Genomic DNA, 12,091 nt, shown 5'->3' with positions numbered 1-12,091 from the left:
TGTGTAAACATGCAAAAAAATGGATAAAATCAAAACTTGTTGCATTTACTTTATCCCTGCAATGTGTTGTTTTGCAAGACAAAATTTTAAAAAGATGAAAAAGTACTAACCTAACTAGATATGCAAATGCAGTGAAAAATTGGCAGCTAGCATATATAGACATAATAAAGGACAGATTTTTTTTCTGTAAAATTCTGGTTGCATATATGTATATTCATACCTTCTTCAGATGAAGGATAATTGATAGCATGGCACATTTGATATTAACTTTGTCTGATTCAGTAAGCAAAATATTTACCACTTGATATCTCTTCTGATTTATTTTTTGTTGGGATGCTGTCCCACTAAAATATACTTTACACATTCTTTTATTCAAAAACAGATAAACTATTAAACAAAAGTCATTGCAGAATAAAACTTCTTACCTGAAGAGTCAATTTTTTCTCCAGTGTCGATTACAAGTACATTTTCTTTTCTTTTCTTTGGTCACGCTTTTTAAACATTGTCTTGTCCCAAATTTTTTTTGTTATTGCATGTATTGACTTGCTTTGAAACTTTAATAAAAAAATATATCAGTTTATTAGATAATTAAACATGTTAAACAAAAATTGTAAAACGAATTTCTCTGATAATTACATCTATACATATATAACCATATATATGTGTATGGGAAAACATGGTGTATATATAATGTTTGAGTTTTTATTAGCTTTTAATGAGCTTTCAATAACTGAAAGTACTTTTAAGTTATGATTGTTTGTCTTCATGTTAGATTTTTTTTAGCTTTGCAGTTCCAATTCAATGAATCAACACAATTTCTAAACGATTTCACCACTTTGTTCCTCTTTTGTGCTGTTACACAACAGTCCCAGTACACGTACATTCTATTTATGCCTGCATGTTCCAAGTCCAGATGAAATTTAGTTGTTGTTTGATGCAGTCTGCCATTTTTGATTTACCTTGGCAAATCATTTTACATTTTGTCATGTCATTAAGCCTTGATGGCCTGTTATACATTTTTTGTAGCTGACAGTATGAGCTTTAGCTTTAATCATTGTTAAAGGTATTAGGGTGTCCTATATAGATGCTTAAATCCAGTTCATATGGACATTAGTAGATAGTAATCTCATAGGCAATCATACTACATTGATCTCCTTATTTTCAATATCATCATTCAAAATTGTATAATTTTTAACCCCTGTATAATTAGTCACAAGGAATATAACTCAAGTTACAATCTAATGTAGCTTTAAGTTAATATTAAAAGCTGCCAGTGTAGTGTGCATTCCAACAAAAAATTGTATATATCTTATTTTTTTTAACACTGTGTTTGATTCTAGTCATTTGGCACCTGGTCAAATGGGCACCTTTGATAGTCAATATGGCATAAGGGAGCTATCATTTGATTTTTATAGGGGGGGGTGGGGCTAGGATGAAATTTGAAAAAAAAGGCAGGACAGGATTTTGAGTTTGAAAAAAAGGCAGGATGAGTACCTTGGCAAAAAAAAAAGACAGGATGACAATTGTTGTAAAAAAGTCAGGATAAGCGAAGAAAAAAAAGGCAGGACCGAATAGACTGAAAAATAAAAAGGCAGGACAGAGATTACAAATAAAAAAAAAAGCAGGACACAATTTTTCATCCTAGCCCCCCATAAAAATCAAATGGTAGCTCCCTAACAAGTCAAATCCAACCCTGTTTAATTTGGGTAACCCACAGTAGTTACGTCCATACCCAAAATAACTATTATGTTTTGCAAGTGAAGATCAGTGAACTATTGAAGACTCCCATAATTGTTTTATAAACTATCTAATACAATTGAACTGATCCTTAAACCTCCTTTGAAAAAGGAACCATAATTTTACATGTAGAATCTATGTGCTCTATTTATATACAGTGCTGGTTCTCCTTCTACCATTAGACATCCCCCCACCTTTTGTGGGAAAAAAAATTGTTGATTATATAGGGAATCATTGGAGCATGACTGGAGCGGGTCCCCGTTAGGTCAGTCAGAAAAAGTTATGGATCTGCCACTGAAAAGATCAGGAAAATCAGGAAAGGCAGATTATCCAACAAAAAAATCAATGATAAAATTTAAGTGTTTTCTCTTCTTTTTATCCTCATCTGTATTACTATATACTGCATTAGAGAAGAGTTCCAAAAAACTTCTTTCATACAAAGGATGAAAACCGTTTGTAATATAAGGTGGCAGTTAAAAAATCAATTGCAGAAATTTCCTGAAAAAAGGTGCCGATTTGACTTATATGGCTTAAATAAGGTGACGAATTGACCAGGTGCCCGTGTGTTTAATTTCATTATGTGTCCAGTAAAATTAATTAGAAATTACAGAGTTTTTTCATGTTAATTGATTCACAGTATCGATATACTTACACTGAATGAGTCTTTGCAAAATTGTAGTTATACCGTATTTTATTGTACAAAAATAACCGCGGGAAATACCATTTATACTGGAGACTCCGAGGAAATTACGGAATCCACATTCATATATTTTTTTTAAGGTCCAATCGGTTACATACAATTACTAATTATGTGTACTTGTTTTAATTACTTGTAAATCTTCGCATATATTTCAATCATTTAATGCCGTTTAAATGGAATCTTAAATGTTTCGTCTTTGGTTTAATATAATAGCCCGTACGGTTCACCCGGAAACGAGCGTTCAGACAGACGACACTGATATTGACATCATGATTCGTGAATGCAAATTTTATGGAAAAAATGAGATGCAGCTAGGACAATGTAGGATATCTTCAATCTAGGACACTAAAGACAAGATGGGTAATAATTCAACTTTAATATTTTATTTGATTAACATTTCACGAAGGATTTTTTGCCATTTCCCAAACTGATTTATTCATCCACAGCACAGGACTAGGAGTTTGAAATCCTATCAACAATAACTGCAAATATACCTAACTTGACTATCACAGTAGAGTTTCACTCGAATCAATCTTCTGTGATTTATCCAGTTTTAGTAATTGAATTATAAAGACATGCACGAACTTAAGTTAAGACCTAGCTAGTTCAAATAATTATGACGTCTTGAAAGGTATCAGGATCGTTCGCCCTGATTACATGTTCGCCCTAGGTTCGTTCCCATTGAGTTTGTTCGCCCTGGTGTTCTGTTCGCCCTGAGTTAGTTCGCCCTATTCTCATTAATGATATGTACAGTATATGTTACATTACTACTAAATAGTTGTTTTACATTTAAAAATACAATGTAGTGCTGAAATTCAAAAAAAACTAATTTCCTAGTAACGTATTTACATACAGATACTAACTTAGTTTTCAATACCTTGAAATCAAAATATCTTGTAGTCCTGAAATTTACAAGAACTTATAATCTAGTAGCAGCTAGCTGTAGACAACACAATACATCGTAAATATTCGGCGAAATTGTCAAGAACTTATAATCTAGTAGCAGCTAGCTGTATACAACACAATACATCGTAAATATTCGGCGAAATTGTAGACTGACTTCAACATATTCAATTAAATACACACAACACAACACTGTAATAAAAAATCAAAAAATCAGGGCCAACAGGTATAAGGGCGAACGGTCTCAGGTCGGAATGGAACTGTAATGTTTATTGGTTGTTAAGATAATAAACATAAAGAATCTTGCTGTGTATATGCTTATTTCATGTAGAAGGAAGCGTTTTGTAGATTTGGACGTTTGGCGCGAGATTCAGTGGTTGGGTCTATCGGCGTAGGGGTGTTTGAGAGGTACTATTGTGTTCGGTATCGGGGACATTTGGAGAACACCCCTATCGAGGAAATAGTGAATTCGCCCTAGAGTATATAAGTGGGTGAGGAATACAAATCGGGTTCGGTCGATGTTCTTACAGAAGAAGACTGGCTTACAATAGAGAATACGCTACATAGCTGTAAGATTGTAAGGAGGACAACTTGTACTGGGGACAACTTGTACTGGGTACAAGTTGGTCTAACATTGGAAGTTGGTAGAGCAGACTGTCTCACTCGGAGGACAGACTGCAATAGTCCACATTAGTTGTTAGTGACATACTGTCCCACTCGGAGGACAAGTTGTACCAGCCCATACTGTCTGGTAGTTACAGACTGTCCTACTAGGAGGACAAGTTGTACCAGACCGCACTGTCTGATAGTAACATACTGTACCAGCCCGCACTGTCATATAGGACAGATTGTTCTATTAGGAGGACAGGCTGTGTTATAATTATATTTGTATATATATATAATTGTTTTATTGTGCATTGTTACTTTGTATCGGCAAGGAGCTAGTGTATATATTTTGGTTCATTGTGTATATCATAGATAGTTGTTGTTTTTGGTATTGCGTATTGTTTGTGTACAACTTGGATCCAAGTATTTACTGGAACGTTCGTTTAAGATATAAACGCCTGGTTACACGTTACAGAACTAGGGCGAACCGAAATCAGGGCGGACGGACCCGGATTCGTCTTGAAAGGCTATTATACTTTTTTTCTTTTGACGCCTTACTTTTTCAGGCGTCAAAGAAAAAATTATAATAGCTTTTCAAGACGTCATAATTATTTAAACAAGTTAAGACCGTAAAGTAGAATCAGATGACCATTTAATTTATGCTTACACTTCTGGAGCACCCCTTGTTTTTGGTGGGGTTCGTGTTGTTTATTTTTTAGTTTCCTATGTTGTGTCGTGTGAACTATTGTTTGTCCTTTTCATTTTTACTTTTAGCCATGAAGTTGTCAGGTTTTTTTTCGATTTATGACTCTGGTATCTTTCGTCCCTCTTTTATTTGTTTATAACCATTGAAATGTATAATCAGAGTTTGCGAAAAGTGTCAGTCCTCAGGATTTAACCACCAAAATGTTGCATAGGACTGACACAATTTTAGTATTTTTCAATACTACAATAGACTTGATAGTGAGGACCAGCAGATTTTCTTCAAGGACCAACAAGAAAAAAAAGAATTGGCAATAACGACATAATAGCATTATACATGTACCACAGAAAATATATAGTAAAAAAGGATTAATGAAGCAGTTAAACCCTCACAGGTGGGTCAGACAAGCTTTTTCTGTCAATGGCGTTCGTTATCCTATATAAAAAAAAACAATATACATTTACAAAAAATGTAAGTTAGCGATCGCTATTGACAGTAAAAGCTGGTCTGGCCTACTAAACAAGCCCCTGTCAACCACTAAAAACAATAAATCAAGCAGCTTTGACTCCATAACAAATGAGATGTTTAAACACAGCCAATCATATCTGCTTAAATGTTTTGTCATTGGCAAGCATATCACATCTCCTATTTTTATAGGACGACTGCAAGTTCTAATGGATGGTCTTAGAAAAATATCATAACATATACATGTATATGATAGAGCAAAAAAATTCTCGGATAAGTAACTCCACAGTTACTGATGAATAAATGCCAGGGATTTTAACCTCACTGCAATATATATAATATTGTAGCACTTGATACAATAAGTTTTTATCATTATACTAACTTAAGGTTTATTTTAATATATAAAATATGTATACACCTGTTCAAAATATATATAAAAAAGAAGATGTGGTATGATTACAACTATCCACAAAAGACCAAAATGACACAAACATTAACAATTATAGGTCACCGTACTGCCATCAACATATTTCCTCAACCAATATAGTGAGTTCAGTATAATATACACTTCTTAGTTTAATTATTTTATTGACATGAATTGTTTATACTGATATCTGAAATATTTGCCACTGAGACTTTATGGAGACTGCCTTATGTAGGCATTAAGAATTTAAGGCACTGTAATGGTCCATCTTTCAGTATTACATTGGATGATGATAAATTTTTGTTTCCTTGTGTTAACTTTAGTTTACAATTGCCACTATTGTTCCAGATAAGGGTGCAGGTTTGGTACCATTTAAACATTTAAACCCGCTGCAGTTGTGTGTCACCTGTCCTTAGTCAGGAATCTGATGTTTAGTAGTTTTGTTTGTTGATGTAGTTACTAAGTTCATAAGTTTTTCTTGTTTCTTCTTTTTATACGCCCATTTATGGGAGTACATACATGTATGTATTATGGTATACCGTTGTCCTTCTGTCCATGGTCAACATGTTGGACATGAATTCATAAATGCTTTAACCATTTTGCATAAACTTTGGTGAATTTGACACCTTGCAATTTTTATAAAGTTTATATTTTAAGTTTCTGAGTAGCAGGGTTGTTCATCAAAAAAGGATGATTCTTCAGTTTTTAGTCAATAACTCAAAAATGTTTTCTCCTACTTGCAAGAAATTTTGGTGATTTTTTTTATATCTGTTGACATGAACTCCTTTTCAATTTTTATAAATTTTACATTTTACATTTCTGAGTTACTACACTGCTACTTTTGCATACCTAATGTTTGAGGTACACATTTAGTACTACACAATTAAAGTACAAATTGAGTACTTAAAATTTGAAGTACAAATCAAGTACTGTAAAAAACAGGTACCTAAATATTACAATAAATTTAAAGTACTAAGAAAGTACTATATTTTAAAAGTAATTTTCCAGTACTACAGATTTTTTGTACAGGAAAAGAACCTATGCAAAATTAGCAGTGTAGGTGTTATATTCATAAGAAAGGTTGATTTTCCAGTTTCGGTCAATAACTCAAGAATGTTCTCTTTTTCTTGCAAAAAATTTGGTTAATTGTTTATTTCTTCTGACACGAGATCTCTAACAATTTTTATAATTTTAGATATGGGTTTTTGAGTTACCAGATTTTAAAAATTTATAAAAAGCTCTATGTTGAAGACTGTACTTTGACCTTTAATGGTTTACTTTTACTTGTTTTATAAATTGTGACTTGGATGAAGAGTTGTCTCATTGGCACTCATACCACATCTTCTTATATCTATGAACTTCATTTTGGCTTTCACATGAACACTGTAATTATATTTAGTTTCTGTAAGATTTTTATGAAATGGATTTCTTTTTATCCTTTTAATAGGCTAGTTATCAAATTTGACCTCCCCTATATCAGGAAGGTACATGTACATGGATGTTTAAAAAATTCCACGAATGGTGAAGAAAATGGCAAGGGAAGACGCCTGGTAAATGTTTCTAATAAAATTCAGCAATTGTAAGTATATTTTTTGTATGGTGCGAGATTTTTAGCTCACCTTGTCCGAAGGGCCAAGTGAGCTTTTCCCATTACTTTGCGTCCGTCGTCGTTAACTTTTACAAAAATCTTCTCCTCTGAAACAACTGGGCCAAATTAAACCTAACTTGGCCACAATCATCATTGGGGTATCATGGGTATCATGGGTATCTAGTTTAAAAATGTGGCCGGTGACCTGGCCAACTAACCAAGATGGCTGTCATGGCTAAAAATGGAACGTAAAATGCAGTTTTTGGCTTATAACTCAAAAACCAAAGCATTTAGAGCAAATCTGACATTGGGTAAAAATGTTTATGAGGTTAAAATCTGTCTGTCCTGAAATTTCCAGATGAATCAGACAACCTGTTGTTAGTTTGCTGCCCCTGAATTGGTAATTTTAAGAAAATTTTGTTGTTTTTGGTTATTATCTTGAATTTTATTACAGATAGAGATAAACTGTAAGCAGCAAAATGTTCAGCAAAGTAAGATTCACAAATAAGTCAACATGACCTAAATGGTCAGTTGACCCCTTTAGGAGTTATTGCCCTTTTTAGTAAATTGTTAACCATTTTTCGTAAATCTGAGTTTATATCTTTTACAACAATCTTCTCCTCTGAAACTACTGGGCCAAATTAATTCAAATTTGGCCACACTCATCATTGGGGTATCTAGTTTAAAAATGTGTAAGGTGACCTAGCCAACTAACCAAGATGGCCACCATGGCTAAGAATAGAACATAGGGGTAAAATGCAGTTTTTGGCTTATAACTCAAAATCAAAGCATTTTGAGCAAATCTGACATGGGGTAAAATTGTTTATCAGGTCAAGATCTATCTGCCCTGAAATTTTCAGATGAATCGGACAACCTGATAATTGGTTGCTGCCCCTGAATTGGTAATTTTAAGGAAATTTTGCTGTTTTGGGTTATTATCTTGAATATTATTATAGATAGAGGTAAACTGTAAACAGCAATAATGTTCAGCAAAGTAAGATTTACAAATAAGTCAGATGACCTAAATGGTCAGTTGACCCCTTTAGGAGTTATTGCCCTTCTTAGTCAATTTTCAATCTGCTTCCTTTGTTTAATATTCACATAGACCAAGGTGAGCGACACAGGCTCTTTAGAGCCTCTAGTTTTGCTGTGTTAAAAACAGTATGTGGCCTTTCGTTTTTTTGCTCTTTGCGAGACTTACTGTATTGAATATGTTCATGTACTTTGTAAGACAACTTGCTTTCAATACATTATTTATGCTGAAACTTTATTACTATATATATTAAGGTTACTTTGCTGTTACAATCAGCTGACAGTCTGTGCCAAACTGTTTAAGTGTTTGTCTGACCAAACAGAAATTTGAACTTTTATACTAAACATTCAACTAAAACCTCACTGCTGTTACAAATAGTAAGGAGAATTTATTAAAAAGGATAAAATGCAGTAGAGAAACAACTGATAAATTGTAAGGGGTATTTATCAATGAATCAACATAAGTCATATTAGTAAATGCACAGCAAAAAAAAAAAAGAAACTCGTACAATTGCAAGATGTGGTATTTTGAACCTTATGGAAAATCGACAATCAAGTCAAAATACCGCTATTGTAATCTAACCCCCCTTGTATGGAAAATTGAACATTGGGGTAAAATATAGATTTTGGCTTACAAAAAAAGTATATCTCTGAAAACAAAGTATTTAGACCACAGGTTTATGCAAGAGGGGGCTTCATCTGTGTCCCATGGAGACATTCCCCACTAATGTTCTTTAAAATCTTGTGAAATTAAGCATATTTAATTTAAAAAACAAAATAATGAAAATGGACAAACTGACATTTTGATGAAACCAACTATTTATAGTGAATCAGTGTTTTATTTAGAGATGTCTAAAAGGAAGGAACATGATGAACGGCATTTGAAAAAGAAGATGTGGTATGATTGACAATGAAACAACTATCCACAAAAGACCAAAATAACTCAGACATAGGTAACTGTACAGCCTTCAACAATGAGCAAAGCCCATACCGCATAGTCAGCTAGAAAAGGCCAAACACTGATAAGACAATGTAAAACAATTCAAACGAGAAAATGGCATGTATTACAGCTGATTTCCTTCTGCTTGCAAAGTAAAACTTTGGTTGGCTTGCTTGCTTTCTTTGTTTGTATAATTGTTTATACAAGCTTTGTAAATAAGATTGACATTTTTAAACAAATTATGTATAGGCATATTTTAACCTGTATATATTATATTTGAATTCAATTGGGTGTTATCCTAATATGTTTGCACAATATACAAACAAAGCAAGCAAGCTAACCAAAATTTTGCACTTCATGCATTAGGAAATTAGCTGTAACCCTTTATTGAAAAACACTGTCATTGAGAGTGAATTGAGACTATTTGTACCTTTACCATGTTCATAATTAATACAAAATGACATCTTATAAAGAATTTATCCCAAACTTCATTTTATTTCATATTTATGTTACAGGAGTTTCTGGAAAGCCAAGCATACATAACCAAAGGATATTTTCATAGAATGGACTTCTGTAGGCCAAAAAAGTAGGTTTGTGTTTAAATATATATTTATATTTACCGATATGTAATATTTGGAGAGATATTAAAAAAAATAATGTTTTAATCCTTGCAATCCTTGCTTTTCCTAACACATTTCATCGGTATTTAATACCTATAAATAAATGAATGAAAATCTTCAACTAACATCTTATGGTAATAACACTTAAAAAACTGTTCGATTTTGTAAGTAAAAATATCATTTGTGGTTACGTTTTGTATTGCTATAGATTGTTTTTATTACAAATATTCATTGTGCCAAATTTTTAGCTACAATTTTTTAATATAAAAATAAGAAGATGTGGTATGATTGCCAACTGCCAATGAGTTTCCACTAGCATTACCAGAGACCATTGAAGAAGAATTTAAAAATAAGCAAAACTCATGCCAAACGTAAAACCAAAAATCATGTGTCTTAGACTTAAATATCAATCAGTAAACATCTAATGGATTTAAAGAATATACCGCCATTAATCATAGGATAAGAACATGATCTTATTCAATGCCAAAATATAGGTATCAACAGTTTGTAAAACTGGTAAACATACATATGTGTATAACAATAATATTTAGTTTGGTTTTAATTTACTGATAGCAAAACAAATATTTATATTCATAAAATACTTTCCAGTTTTATTCAAATATGTTATATCAAAAGGAGAAAAATATAAAAAAAAAGTAGATGTGGTATTACTGCCAATGAGACAACTCTCCACAAGAGACCAAAATGAGACAGAAAAGCATGTTTTAAGTCACTGAGGTTATTTCATTATGTTTAAAACTAACAACTTACAGTATATGGGAATAAATCAAATTAAGTTTAAATGTATGATTATGAATATTATTGTTTTCTTTTCAGATAAAGACAACTTCAAGAAGAGTGACATTTAGAAGAAAGAACATTCAATTGATAATGTTATTATGTCAACAACAAAAACATCAAAAGTTGATTGTAACGTTTTGAGAATGTTGTAAATAAAAGTAGAGTGAAATCAAAATCCAAGTTTTTTTCAAATTTATATTCTGCAACAAATAGACAACAGAGAGAAAAAATATAAATGAGATTCTTAAGCAGATTTAATGACTTTTTCATATAATATGTTTAAAAAAAATTATACAATCTCAGATCATTAAACATGCAAGGGACACAACTTCAAAATTGTATATAACTTGATGCTAAAGGAAACATTTAATACACTTTTTGGGTTTTCCTTTTCATATTACATGTATTATATGCATAAGTCAACAAATGTGTACGTTATAGTTTAACCATAAGTAACATTTTAACAAAAATTGTCAAATACATTTACAACATTCTACAAAATTCATTTAAGATAATTTTGACCTCTGTATAAAAGAGTTGTGGTGTTACTGCCAATGAAACTACAGAGACCAAAGATTGTCGGTTTTTATTCCATCAAATATTTCATATCATGGTCTTTTCAAACATCTTAGCTATAGTGTCAAATGTACTTGATAAAGGTTTTAGAAACATGAAAATCGTGTTACAGATATTTCTTTTGTTTATTGGTGTATTCAAACAGGGCTAATGAAAAGTGAAGTCTTGTCTGTAATATGATACTGATGTTGATTGTTGAAAGGAGATTTGTGGTCAAAATAACATAAAAAGATGTTGTATGACTGCCAATTGGACAACTACCCAACAGAGTCCAAATTAAACTGATTAAAGCAATGATGTCTAGGGAACAGCCTTCAAAAGTAAACAGAAGTCGTCTTGGTTTTGTGTAACATATGGAATGTGAACTAGCTAACTTGACATAGGTTTTATAGATGATTTGAAATATATGCATTATACGCATGTTAGTTTCACACATGTTATACGCATCATTTAAAACGCATATTATACACATGTTTCTTACAACACATGTTTAACGCATGGTTTTGAAACATGTGTTTAACATAAAATATATTTTGCATGTGTAAAACGCATGAATAACGCACGTTTGTAACATGCGTTTTACAGCACATGTATTTTTCATGCGTAAAACGCATGAATAACACATGTTTAAAACATGCGTTACACATGCGTGGTAGCAAAAAGACGTTTCCCATGCGTTTCCAAACGCATGTTTTACGTATGTAAAATATATGTAAAACATGCGTGGCACTTTTTCCTGTGTATCATTTGTATATTTTCGGAATCTGTGTACGTATATCTATCAGGAAATAAATTAAAAAGCATATGTCTTTCGTCTCATTTATTTTAAATTGCTACAAACAAATTGCAGAAAAAAGTGTATGTCAACATTTCAATTATTACTGGACCTACTGCCGGTCAAAGTATACAAATACAGACAGTCAAACAGAAAAAAAGCCCATAAAACATGTTAAAATAATCTTGATGTTCTTATAAACCACCTTTGAAGGCGAATTT

At 32.2% G+C, this 12,091-nt stretch overlaps 1 long non-coding RNA gene across 1 annotated transcript; it reads left to right on the top strand.

Annotated features, from left to right (window-relative positions):
- The first annotated feature begins 2,685 nt into the window (after positions 1-2,685).
- LOC134682163 (uncharacterized) lies at positions 2,686-10,659 on the top strand. The gene is made up of 3 exons (XR_010100812.1): positions 2,686-2,797; positions 9,614-9,684; positions 10,556-10,659. It is a non-coding gene; the product is annotated as an uncharacterized LOC134682163 (long non-coding RNA).
- Positions 10,660-12,091: the final 1,432 nt, after the last annotated feature.

The sequence above is a fragment of the Mytilus trossulus genome, chromosome 8 (genome assembly GCF_036588685.1).
Source record: "Mytilus trossulus isolate FHL-02 chromosome 8, PNRI_Mtr1.1.1.hap1, whole genome shotgun sequence".
In the NCBI taxonomy this organism is placed as follows: Eukaryota; Metazoa; Mollusca; class Bivalvia; order Mytilida; family Mytilidae; genus Mytilus; species Mytilus trossulus.
This window is presented reverse-complemented; position numbering and strand designations above follow the sequence as displayed.